Here is a 12,581-nt window from a genome sequence, read left to right as displayed (position 1 = left end):
TAGAACTGAATGCCCACAGGTTTGTGAGAGTCTTCTGCATGTTCTTGAAACCATTAACACTTAAGAAACCCTGCAGCTAATCAAGGGGTTTATCCTTACTCCTACTACTATTTTCAAATGTTAGATGATGCAGGGATTTGATTACATTATGGGTTGGTTTTATTATTGCTTGTTTTCAGTGGCATAACTTGAATCTTGGGGGCCCTAATGCAAAAGCTCCAATGGGGTCCCTAATTATTGCATCAAAACCACAAAAAGAGGACTTGAAAATCCTCTGAAAATCTATAAAAAAAACAGGAAAAAGGCAGAGATGCTTACCTGCCCAGGCCTCAAAACAAATGCACCATCAGGGTGCAGTGGATCCAATTAAAGATGTCCACACAGGCTACACAGGTGCAGTAATACCGATGAGACAGCCAACCTACTATCAGGGGGTGGCCGTTTGGTACACCAGTGCACAAAAAGATACAATCTGTATGCGGCAATGTTCAAACACAAGAGATGCAGAGCAACTGGCTTACAGCCTATTAATGACGCCCATACTCTTAGATCAGGCGGGCTGCCCAGTGCTAACTAAAATGCATCCTGTGTGAACAGAGGCCACAGTTTACAGAGCCATCTGGGCCCAACTGCACCCTGAAAAAACATAAAGTGCAAAAAACACATAGCAATAAATGTGAGGTATTAGTTGATATTATGGCCAAAATACGGAAGTATGGGTGTCATTAATAGGCTGTAAGCCAGATGCTCTGCATCTCTTGTGTGCGGCTGTCTCATCGGTATTACTGCACCTGTGTAGCCGCCATCTTTCATTGGGTCCACTGCACTAATCAGAGCACCACATGAAGATCCGACCCTACACAGGCCGCCCCGGAGCACGAGCATATCATTAACTCATACTGAAAACAAAGATTAAGCAACAACCCAAAGACAAATTTCATCAACCCAGGTATCATTAATCAGTTTAACAGCACCGACCTGAGACTGTCTGTAGGTTACTCGGCACAATCCTGCTGACAGGTTCCCTTTAAAGTGCCTGCGATGGCCTTGCTTCAAGCACCTACGATGATCGCTTAAAAGCGTATTCCCATCTCCACGATCCTGTCCCAATATGCAGTAGGTGTAATATTAACATTAGCAATTATCCACAATTATATTCTTCATCACAGGACGTGATATCTAAGGTCCTGAAATGATTGCACATGATTAGAGTTGAGCGATACCGTCCGATACTTCAAAGTATCGTATCGGATGGTATCGGCCGATCTTTAAAAAAAGTATCGGTATCGCCGATTCCGATACCGGAAGTCCCATTCAAGTCTATGGGACTTCCGGTATCGGAATAAGAAAAACCCTTTCCTGCCCTTGTACAGCCTCTCTGGGGTCTGTACGGGCCTTTCGGGGGGCTGTGCCGGCCTGCCAGGGGGTCTGTGCAGGCTCCGGTGGTCTGTGCCGGCCTGCCGGTGGTCTGTGCAGGCTCCGGGGGGCTGTGCCGGCCTGCCGGAGGGCTGTGCCGGCCTGCCGGGGGGCTGTGCCGGCCTGCCGGGGGGCTGTGCAGGCTCCGGGGGGCTGTGCCGGCCTGCCGGGGGGCTGTGCAGGCATCGTCCGATGGGACTACAAGTCCCATCGGGCGATGCCTGCTACCATGACAGTGATTGACACATTAGCCAATGATGGGACAGTAGTAGTCCCATCATCCGGCTAATGTGTTAAATGTAAAAAAAAAAAAAAAAAAAAAAAAATTACATGCTACATACATACAACATGCATACTACATACATGCTACATTCATACTACATACATGCTACATTCATACTACATGCAACATACATACTACATATATACTACATGCATGCTACATACATACTGCATGCTACATACATACTACATATATACTACATACATACTACATGCATGCTACATGCATCATACATAACACATATATACTACATGCATGCTACATACATACTACATGCTACATACTACATATATACTACATGCATGCTACATACTACATGCTACATACATACTACATATATACTACATGCATGCTACATACATACTGCATGCTACATGCATGCTACATACATACTACATACATACTACATGCTACATACATACTACATGCTACATACATACTACATGCATGCTACATACATACTACATGCATGCTACATACATACTACATACATACCACATACATAACACATATATACTACATGCATGCTACATACATACTACATGCTACATACATACCATATACATACTACATGCATGCTACATACATACTACATATATACTACATGCATGCTACATACATACTACATGCTACATACATACCACATACATACTACATGCATGCTACATGCATGCTACATACATACTACATGCTACATACATACCACATACATACTACATACATGCTACATATATACTACATGCATGCTACATACTACATATATACTACATGCATGCTACATACATACTACATACATACCACATATATACAATACATACATAGACATACAGTACATATAACATAGAGTAACATACTTACCAATACTTGTCACATTGTTCCCCGAAGCCATTGTCTTTCCGGAATAAATATTAACATAACAAACCACAAAAATACTCACCCACGATCCGAAGCAGTCCACGAGTGTGTCCCACGACGATCTTGGGTAGAGAACTGCAGCATCAGCTGTTGCTGCCGTTCTCTACTGGCTGCAGGAATCCAATGACGGAAGGTAGGTATCCTTCCGCACTGTATTCCTCCGCCACTTAAAAAAAAAAAAAGTCCCTAGTCTCACTTTATGCCATTGCTGTGTGGGAAATTCCCACGCAGCAATGGCATAAAGTGAGACTAGGGACTTTTTTTTTTTTTAAGTGGCGGAGGGATACAGTGCGGAAGGATACCTACCTTCCGTCATTGGATTCCTGCAGCCCGTAGAGAACGGCAGCATCATCTGATGCTGCCGTTCTCTACCCAAGATCGTCGTGGGACACACTCGTGGACTGCTTCGGATCGTGGGTGAGTATTTTTGTGGTTTGTTATGTTAATATTTATTCCGGAAAGACAATGGCTTCGGGGAACAATGTGACAAGTATTGGTAAGTATGTTACTCTATGTTATATGTACTGTATGTCTATGTATGTATTGTATGTATGTAGTATATATGTGGTATGTATGTAGTATGTATGTAGCATGCATGTAGTATATATGTAGTATGTATGTAGCATGCATGTAGTATATATGTAGTATGTATGTAGCATGCATGTAGTATATATGTAGCATGTATGTAGTATGTATGTGGTATGTATGTAGCATGTAGTATGTATGTAGCATGCATGTAGTATGTATGTAGTATGTATGTAGTATGCATTATGTATGTAGCATGTATGTAGTATATATGTAGTATGTATGTAGCATGTAGTATGTATGTAGCATGTAGTATGTATGTAGCATGTAGTATGTATGTAGCATGTAGTATATATGTAGTATGTATGTAGTATATATGTAGTATGTATGTAGCATGCAGTATGTATGTAGCATGTAGTATATATGTAGTATGCATGTAGTATGTATGTAGCATGCATGTAGTATGTATGCAGTATGTATGTAGCATGTATGTAGTATGTATGTAGCATGCATGTAGCATGTAGTATGTATGTAGCATGCATGTAGTATGTATGTAGCATGTATGTAGTATGTATGTATGTAGTATGTATGTAGTATTTTTTTTTTTTTTTTTTTTTAACATTTAACACATTAGCCGGATGATGGGACTACTACTGTCCCATCATTGGCTAATGTGTCAATCACTGTCATGGTAGCAGGCATCGCCCGATGGGACTTGTAGTCCCATCGGACGATGCTTGCACAGACCCCCGGACATCAGCACAGCCCCCCGGCAGGCCGGCACAGCCCCCCGGCAGGCCGGTACAGACCCCCACAGGGTGCACAGACCACCGGCAGGCCGGCACAGCCCCCCGGCAGGCCGGCAGAGACCCCCGGAAGGCCCGAAATGACGGCGCATCATGATGCGCACACACCGCGCATCATGATGACGTCAGGCCGTCAATCAACTGAACTTCCGATTCCGAATTCCGATATTGAAAAAATATCGGAAGTCGGTATCGGAATTCCGATACAGCAAGTATCGGCCGATACCCGATACTTGCGGTATCGGAATGCTCAACACTACACATGATCAAAAAAGTCATAGTGAATAAAAAAAACTATACTACATTTCTTATTGGAGGTATTTGCTAATAATATTATTATTGCACCTACTACATATTGGGATAGGATCTTGGAGATGGGAATACCCCTTTAAGCATCAAAATCATGTAACACTGAAAGAGGATAGCAGTGTGGAAGACAGGTATGTGTGTCACCTGGACAATAGATAGCATCATGATCACCATAGCAAGTCCATGGAGGCAATGTAATGCGCTGGCAAATACTCATCTAGGAAACCTTGGATACTGGCATTTATGTGGATGTTACTTTGACAGACAATAAATTAACGTTAGTGCACAAATAAACATTTTCATGGCAATGACATTCCATAAGGTCAGTGACTTCTTTCAACAGGATCATTCGCCCTGCCACATGATGCTGCCAAAAAGAAGTTCAGGTGCTGATTTGGCCTCCAAGTTTTCCCTATAACTCAGTCTGACTGACCATCTGTGGAATGTGCTGAAAAACAAGCCCAATGATTGAACCTTGCTCCCTGGACCCTTGCAGATTTGCTGCTATTGACATTTGATGTCAGATGTGACAAGGAAACCATAAAGGTTTTGATGTGATTGTGTCTAGAAGGGTCAGAGGTATTTTGGTGGCATGAGGGAACATAGACAATATAAGACAAGGAAATGTCATTTTATATACACAAATATGTATAAACATAGTAGTCTTTATAATGACAAGCCTAGAGTCATAATCACATATATATGCAGTATGAATTTTAGTGCAGTGGTAGCACACTTGCAGTGAAGAGGCAGTGACCCATCAAAGTTCCAAACAAAACAGTCTGTTTAATGCGTGTCCTTCACAGCATTAAATGTTCATCTCACAAAACACAGCAATAGTGTGCAACTCACAGCTCTACATAGTAAACGATATCCTCTGGATTGCAGCCAGGAACCATATCCTACAGATTACAGTCCCTAAATACACCAGTCCACCTCTGACCTGTTGCCGTGGGCGACTGCACCTCTCTGTATGCTATGGGTGTGAAGAGTTCACTCTGATGGGCTCTGTGTTACTCTCATACAGAGCTGAGCTTTTGCAGAGCCGTCTGCTTTGCTTGCTGCAAACTCCACTCTGATACTGACACACCCAAACCTTTTACTGCAGGGATTTTAAACTAGAATCTGTGGCCTTAGGCCTCCTGTAAGACCCGGCCTAGAGGAAACAGACCAGCAATACTTCCTTCCTGCAGTCCATTTAAAAAATAAAATCCCATACCAGCTCTTCCTGAACAATCCCAGGCCAGATAGCTTCACCAGGTCCATGTTTACTTTTATCTTGCCCTGTGACTTACAGGCGTCCTGCTTTGACTGCAAGGAACTCCAGAGGGTTCAATAGGGCTCTGTCTGCATCCTGGGGGGGAACACACAGTGACCCCTACATGTAACACCTTCACTGCTTCATAGAATACATATATATATATATATATATATATATATATATATATACACATTAAAAAATAATAATAATAAATATATATATATACTTTTATTCTGAAATGTAAAAAAAGGAAATGAGAAACATCTAATTTGACAGACCTCAATGCTAACCTGCTATAAAGAATCTGCTTTATTTTGCTATGATGTGTGTTAACAAGATAATGTGATCAGTGCTCACAGGAGGTAAATTACAAACAACTCTTTCCTCTTTTATCTATTCATGTGTGGAGAGCAGACTTTAAATAAGTAATTTTCATGGACAAGTGCCAAGAAACTTTGCTGCATCAATAAGATTAAACTTGTAGAACACATGATGACATCCAAACAGTCACAGCATTGTCTTATTATGCTATGTTAACATGTCCAGCAGTTATTTCTGTTGGATTCATTTTAGGATGATAAAAAACGGAAATAAAAAAATTGAGAAAAGGAAAATTTGAATGGGAATGGAAATGTGTCATAAAAGTTCTTCCGTTTTGTCTCCTTTTCCATCTGTAATCTGTTTTTGACCCAGATCAAAAGTATAATATACACAACTTTTAAGTCTTTACCAGGAAAAATGGATAGCAAGAAACTAGATTAGTTTTTTAACATTGTAATTCATGTGAATAAAATCTTAAAAAATGCTCATTAGAGTTGAGCAAGCACTAAAATGCTCAGATGGTCATTATTCGAACCGAGCAAATACTAATGCGGAGATGCTCATTTTGGGTAATGAGTATAATGGAAGTCAATAGGAAATCCGAGCCTTTTTCCTGCAGACCATTCAAGGAGGCCTGGGGGGCAGTGAAAATGTTGAAATGAGTGGAAAAAGTGGTGACTAGAAGAACAGCATTGGAACATGGGAAAGACCCATGGAAGCATCTTTTACTCCCAGATCACTGTTGGGAAAAAATGGTGTCCAGCTTTTACTCCACTTTAACCCCTTTACCCCCAAGGGTGGTTTGCACATTAATGCCCAGGCTAATTTTTGCAATTCTAACCACTGTCACTTTATGAGGTTATAACTCTGGAACGCTTCAACGGATTCAGGTGATTCTGAGAATATTTTTTCCATACATATTGTACTTCATGACATTGGTAAAATTTATTCAGTATGGCTTGTATTTCTTTGTGAAAAAAATGGAAATTTCATGAAAATTTGGAAAATTTAGCAATTTTCAAACTTTGAATTTTCAATCCCTTAAATAACAGAGATATATCACAAAAAATAGTGAATAAATAACATTTCCCACATGTCTACTTTATATCAGCACAATTTTGGAACCAAAATATTTTTTCGCTAGGAAGTTATAAGGGTTAAAAGTTGACCAGTGATTTTTCATTTTTCCAACAAAATTTACAAAACCAATTTTTAAGTCACTTTGAGGGGTCTGTATGAAAGAAGATACCCAAAGGTGACATCTTTCTAAAAACTGCACCCCTCAAGGGGCTCAAAACCACATTCAAGAAGTTTATTAACCTTTTAGGTGCTTCACAGGAATTTTTTGAAAAAAAGTTAAATGTTACATTTTCATAAAAAATTTACTTCAGATCCATTTTTTTATTTTGACAAGAGTAACAGGAAAAAATGGACCCCAAAATTTGTTGTTCAAATTCTCCTGAGCATGACGATACCCCATATGAGAGAGAAAACCACTGTTTGGGTGCACGGCAGATCTCGGAAGGGAAGGAGCGCCATTTGACTTTTTGAATGCAAAAATTGCTGGATTAATTGGCGGACGGCATGTTGCGTTTGGAGAGCCTCTGCTGTGCCTAAACAGTGCAGGTGGTATTTCCTGAGGAAGGGGGCATGAGACCCCTGAAACGCGTAGAATAAAACCACTGCAATCATACAGCATTCTCCTGGAATTTGTCTAAAGCGGCAGCGCGGAATATAGCTACAAACTCCCTTTGGATTAATCATTTCTTTGGTCACTGAAGACCTGTGGATCTGCAGCAGCCGCTACCTACACGCTCTTATCTCATCCTAACCAGGTGAGCATATTTCATGATATACTGTCTTTTGTAACGTGGATAAGACCCTATTGCGCTTTTTTGTCTCCCCCTTTTTTTGCAATATTCTAAGGCTTCCTGACATTCCTGAATTGCTGTTTACCCACTGCTCCGCAAACTGCTTTTTTAAAAGCAATCCCATTTTTTTTTTTTGTCCTGCTGAGAAGAAAAAAAAACTGCTTCTTCTGCTAGCGATTTGGCCTGCACAACACACCAGTCACTGTGTGTGCAGTGCAAGGGGAGGCTATATTGTGGTGTATCAGTGGTGTTGGTTGTTGGGCTGCCTTTTAAGGCTTCCTGACAGGCTGGCATTGCTGTTTACCCACTGCTCTGCAAACTGCTATTTTATAAGCAATCCAATCTCCCTTATCCTCTAGTCACTTTTGTCACAGCTGTGCCATCGAGCCTGTCACTTAGCGCTCAGATATCAGTGGGCCTCACACAATCCAAAAGTGTCCAGTGTCCACAAGTGTGTGCAGAAATTCAAAATCTCCCTTATCCTCTAGTCACTTTGGTCACAGCTGTGCCATTGAGCCTGTCACATAGCGCTCAGATATTCATTGGGCCTCACACAATCCAAAAGTGTCCAGTGTCCACAAGTGTGTGCAGAAATTCAAAATCTCCTTTATCCTCTAGTCACTTTGTTCACAGCTGTGCCATCGAGCCTGTCACATAGCGCTCAGATATTCATTGGGCCTCACACCATCCAAAAGTGTCCAGTGTCCACAAGTGTCTGCTGAAATTCAAAATCTCACTTATCCTCTAGTCACTTTGGTCACAGCTGTGCCATCGAGCCTGTGACATAGCGCTCAGATATGAGTGGGCCTCACACAATCCAAAAGTGTCCAGTGTCCACAAGTGTCTGCTGAAATTCAAAATCTCCCTTATCCTCTCGTCACTTTTGTCACAGCTGTGCCATCGATCCTGTGACATAGCGCTCATATATCAGTGGGCCTCACACAATCCAAAAGTGTCCAGTGTCCACAAGTGTCTGCAGAAATTCAAAATCTCTCTTATCCTCTCGTCACTTTTGTCACAGCTGTGCCATCGAGCCTGTCACATAGCGCTCAGATATCAGTGGGCCTCACACAATCCAAAAGTGTCCAGTGTCCACAAGTGTCTGCAGAAATTCAAAATCTCCCTTATCCTCTCGTCACTTTTGTCACAGCTGTGCCATCGAGCCTGTGACATAGCGCTCAGATATCAGTGGGCCTCACACAATCCAAAAGTGTCCAGTGTCCACAAGTGTCTGCAGAAATTCAAAATCTCCCCTGTCCTATAGACACCTTGTACCTTGTTTTACATTACTATATAGTTTGTTGGATTTTGTCTACATTTCTACCAAAAATGAGGAAGGCTGGTGGAAGAGGCCGTGGAATTGGGCGGGGGTTGGCAGCTGGTAATGATGGTGTTGGTGGTGGATCTGATGGTAGTGGCAAGAGCAAAATAGGACCGAATGCAGGAGGTGTTGAGCCTGCGTCATCGTCTGGCTACATAAGGCCTCGAACGCTTAGTTTTCTAGGAGTTGGCAAACCGCTTTTAAAGCCAGAGCTTCAGGAAAAAGTTTTGTCTTACATTGCTGACTCAGCCTCCAGCTCTATCGCCTCCTCTTCTGAAGTTGTAAAAAATAAAAGCACTGAGTCATCATTGGAGGCTCATGTTCATGAACCACACCTTTCCTTGTGTCCTTCACCCCAACCAAGATTGAAGGATGACGCAGGCCATACTACTGATTACTCCATGGAGCTGTTTTCACATACCATGCCTGGATTATCAAGTGAAATGGTGAATTACCCAGGCCAAGATGAATCTGACATGGAGTGCACTGATGCACAGCCGCTGATGGATGATTCTGCTGGTACATTCACTCAGAGCACTACATTGTCCTCGCAGTGTACAGAGCCAGATTCTGACCCTGATGAGACTCAGGTGCCCCTTCCCGCACACTATACCACCATACACGGTGACACAGAGGAAGGTGCACATGACATAGAAGAGGAGGTGATGGATGACCCAGTTGTTGACCCAGATTGGCATCCATTGGGGGAAGAGGGTGCTGCTTCCAATAGCTCAGATGAGGAGCATCCACAGCAGACATCGACATCGCAACAGCTGTTATCTGGCAGGCCCGGAGCACTCCAAAGACAGGTTCCAAACATCAAAAGAGTTGCTGGACAGCTTGTCCAGAGGGTCAAAAGATCACAGCGTGCTAGGCCGCAAAATGTCTGCCAAAGTAGGAAGAGTGCAGTGTGGCACTTTTTTGACCAAAATCCTCATGATCAGGCCAAGGTTATCTGTAAGAAGTGTGCAAAGACCTTTAGCCGAGGGAAAAATCTGAAAAATTTGAATACCAGTTGCATGCTTAGACATTTAACCAGCATGCACTTGCAAGCGTGGACACAACACCAAACCTCAAGTGCCACATGTGCAACTGATCACAACGAAGGTAGTCAGCAACGCTACATTGTTTCCCCAACTGTAAGCCCACCGGTTAGCACAGCAGCAAATGTTGAGGTGTCGTTGCAAGGCCACAGCAGTCAGGGAATCCCACTGTTATATCAACGAAAGACTGATTCTAGGCCATCAGAAAGAACACCAACTCCATCACCATCATCAACCCTCTCTCAGTCCGCCCTGTCCACCGCTACTTCCACCATATGCAGCTCTCAAGTCCAGCTCACCCTCCCAGACACTATGAGTAGGTCAAGAAAGTACTCAGTCTCTCATCCGCGTACACTGGGTTTGAACGCCCACATTGCCAAACTAATCTCGTTTGAGATGATGCCCTTTCGGTTGGTGGAAAGCACAGCTTTCCGCGAACTCATGGCCTATGCAGTACCACGCTATGACCTACCCAGTCGCCACTTTTTCTCTCGCAAAGCCATCCCAGCCCTCCACCATCATGTGAAAGACCGCATTATCCATGCACTCAAGCAGTCAGTGAGCGGAAAGGTGCACCTCACAACTGATGCATGGTCCAGTCGGCATGGCCAGGGCCGTTACGTGTCCATCACTGCGCACTGGGTTAATGTGGTGGATGCAGGGTACACAGGGGACAGCGGTGGTGGGACAGTGCTGCCTAGCCCACGGTATAGGAAACAGTTGGCTGTAGGCGTTCGACCCTCCTCCTCCTCCTCCTCCAGAAGCGAAAGCTCGTCCACAGAGCGCAGTCGTACGAGCACTCCATCTGCAGCTGCCACTGTTGCACACGATGTGTCCCCCTATCGAGCAGCTAGTGGAAAGCGTCAGCAGGCTGTGTTGCAGATGATGTGTTTGGGCAACAGACACACCGCCGAGGTGCTGGCCGAGTACTTGAAGCGACAAACTGAGTCATGGCGGGGCAGTGTACATCTTGAGGCAGGCAAGGTAGTTAGTGATAACGGCCGTAATTTTGTGGCAGCCATAGCCCTTTCAAAACTCAGCCACATACCTTGCTTGGCTCACACCTTGAACCTGGTGGTGCAGTGCTTCCTCAAAAATTATCCGGAGTTAACAGCCCTGCTCCAGAAGGTGCGAAGACTGTGCGCGCACATCCGCCGGTCGCCTGTACACTCCGTTCGTATGCAGAAGCTGCAGCGATTGCTCCACCTTCCCAACCACCGCCTCATTATCGACATTGCAACAAGGTGGAACTCCACCCTGCACATGGTGGAGCGGCTGTGCGAGCAGAGGCAGGCCATAATGCATTTGTGGGAGGATACACGGCCAGGCACTTTGAGAGCAGACATGGAGTTGACAGGTGTGCAGTGGTCGAAGCTGAAAGACCTCTGTAAAGTCCTTCAGTGTTTTGAGGAATGCACACGGCTGGTAAGCGCAGACGACGCCATCCTAAGCATGAGCATCCCACTTATGCGTCTGCTCATGCAAACTTTGATGCACCTTAAGGAGCAGGCGTCTGCAGCCAATGTTGATGAGGAGGAAGAGGAGGAGGGAATCCTTGATGACATTCAGCTATTGTCTGCTCAGGGACCTCTCCTGGACGAGGTGGAGGAAGAAGAGGAGGAGGAGGATGATGGGGATGATTACTTAGGGGAGGAGGATGCATCTCGTGGGGCAAGTGAAAATGTTGGCGTGGCAAGGTCTGGTACAGGGTTTGTGCGTGACTGGAGGGATGTGGATTTGCCAGAAAGTGCTCCTCCACCCAGCACTCGCAGTGCATCATTGACACCGGGAACATTGGCCCACATGTCAGATTATGATTTGCAGATCCTAAAAAGGGACCCACGCATTGCCAAAATAATGAACGATGACGACTACTGGTTGGCCAGCATCCTGGATCCACGCTATAAAGGCAAATTACAAAACATCATGCCACAGGAGAACCTTGACCTAATATTGGCTAATAAACAAGCAACTCTGGTAAATCGGTTGCTTGAGGCATTCCCAGCACACAGCAGCGGTGATGGTTCTCACACGAGCCGTACGGGCCGGGGGCAGCTTGGCAGAGGTGTTCGTGGTGCACACAGCAGAAGTGGCGTTGGAGACAGGGGTTTCATGACAATGTTGTGGACTGATTTTTCAAATACCGCTCACACAACTGGTAATACTGCATCGATGGAAAGTGACAGGAGACAGCAGTTGTCAACTATGGTTACAAACTACTTTTCTTCCCATATCGATGTTCTCCCACACAGGTCATTCCCCTTTGACTATTGGGCCGCTAAACTGGACACCTGGCCTGAATTGGCCCAATATGCCTTACAGGAGCTCGCTTGCCCAGCTGCAAGTGTGCTATCGGAAAGAGTCTTCAGTGCAGCTGGATCAATCCTGACAGAAAAAAGGACCCGTCTGTCAACCCAAAATGTGGATGATCTAACCTTCATTAAAATGAACCATGCATGGGTTTCCAAGGATTTTGTCCCACCTTCCCCTGATGACACATAGGGTGACAG

General features: G+C 44.2%; 1 long non-coding RNA gene across 2 annotated transcripts in view; it reads right to left on the bottom strand.

Moving 5' to 3' along the window:
- The window catches only part of LOC141063608 (uncharacterized), a 33,380-nt gene extending 28,059 nt beyond the window's left edge, over window positions 1–5,321 (bottom strand). For both annotated transcript variants that reach the window (XR_012224909.1, XR_012224908.1), the window contains exon 1: window positions 5,198–5,321. This is a non-coding gene — a long non-coding RNA (uncharacterized lncRNA). The remainder of the gene's footprint in view (window positions 1–5,197) is intronic.
- Between the last annotated feature and the right edge of the window lie 7,260 nt (window positions 5,322–12,581).

Source organism: Dendrobates tinctorius, unplaced genomic scaffold (genome assembly GCF_039654945.1).
Source record: "Dendrobates tinctorius isolate UK_male_01 unplaced genomic scaffold, ASM3965494v1 ptg000250l, whole genome shotgun sequence".
NCBI classification, from domain to species: Eukaryota; Metazoa; Chordata; class Amphibia; order Anura; family Dendrobatidae; genus Dendrobates; species Dendrobates tinctorius.
The sequence above is the reverse complement of the archived record's forward strand: the minus strand, read 5'-3'. Positions and strand labels throughout refer to the sequence as shown.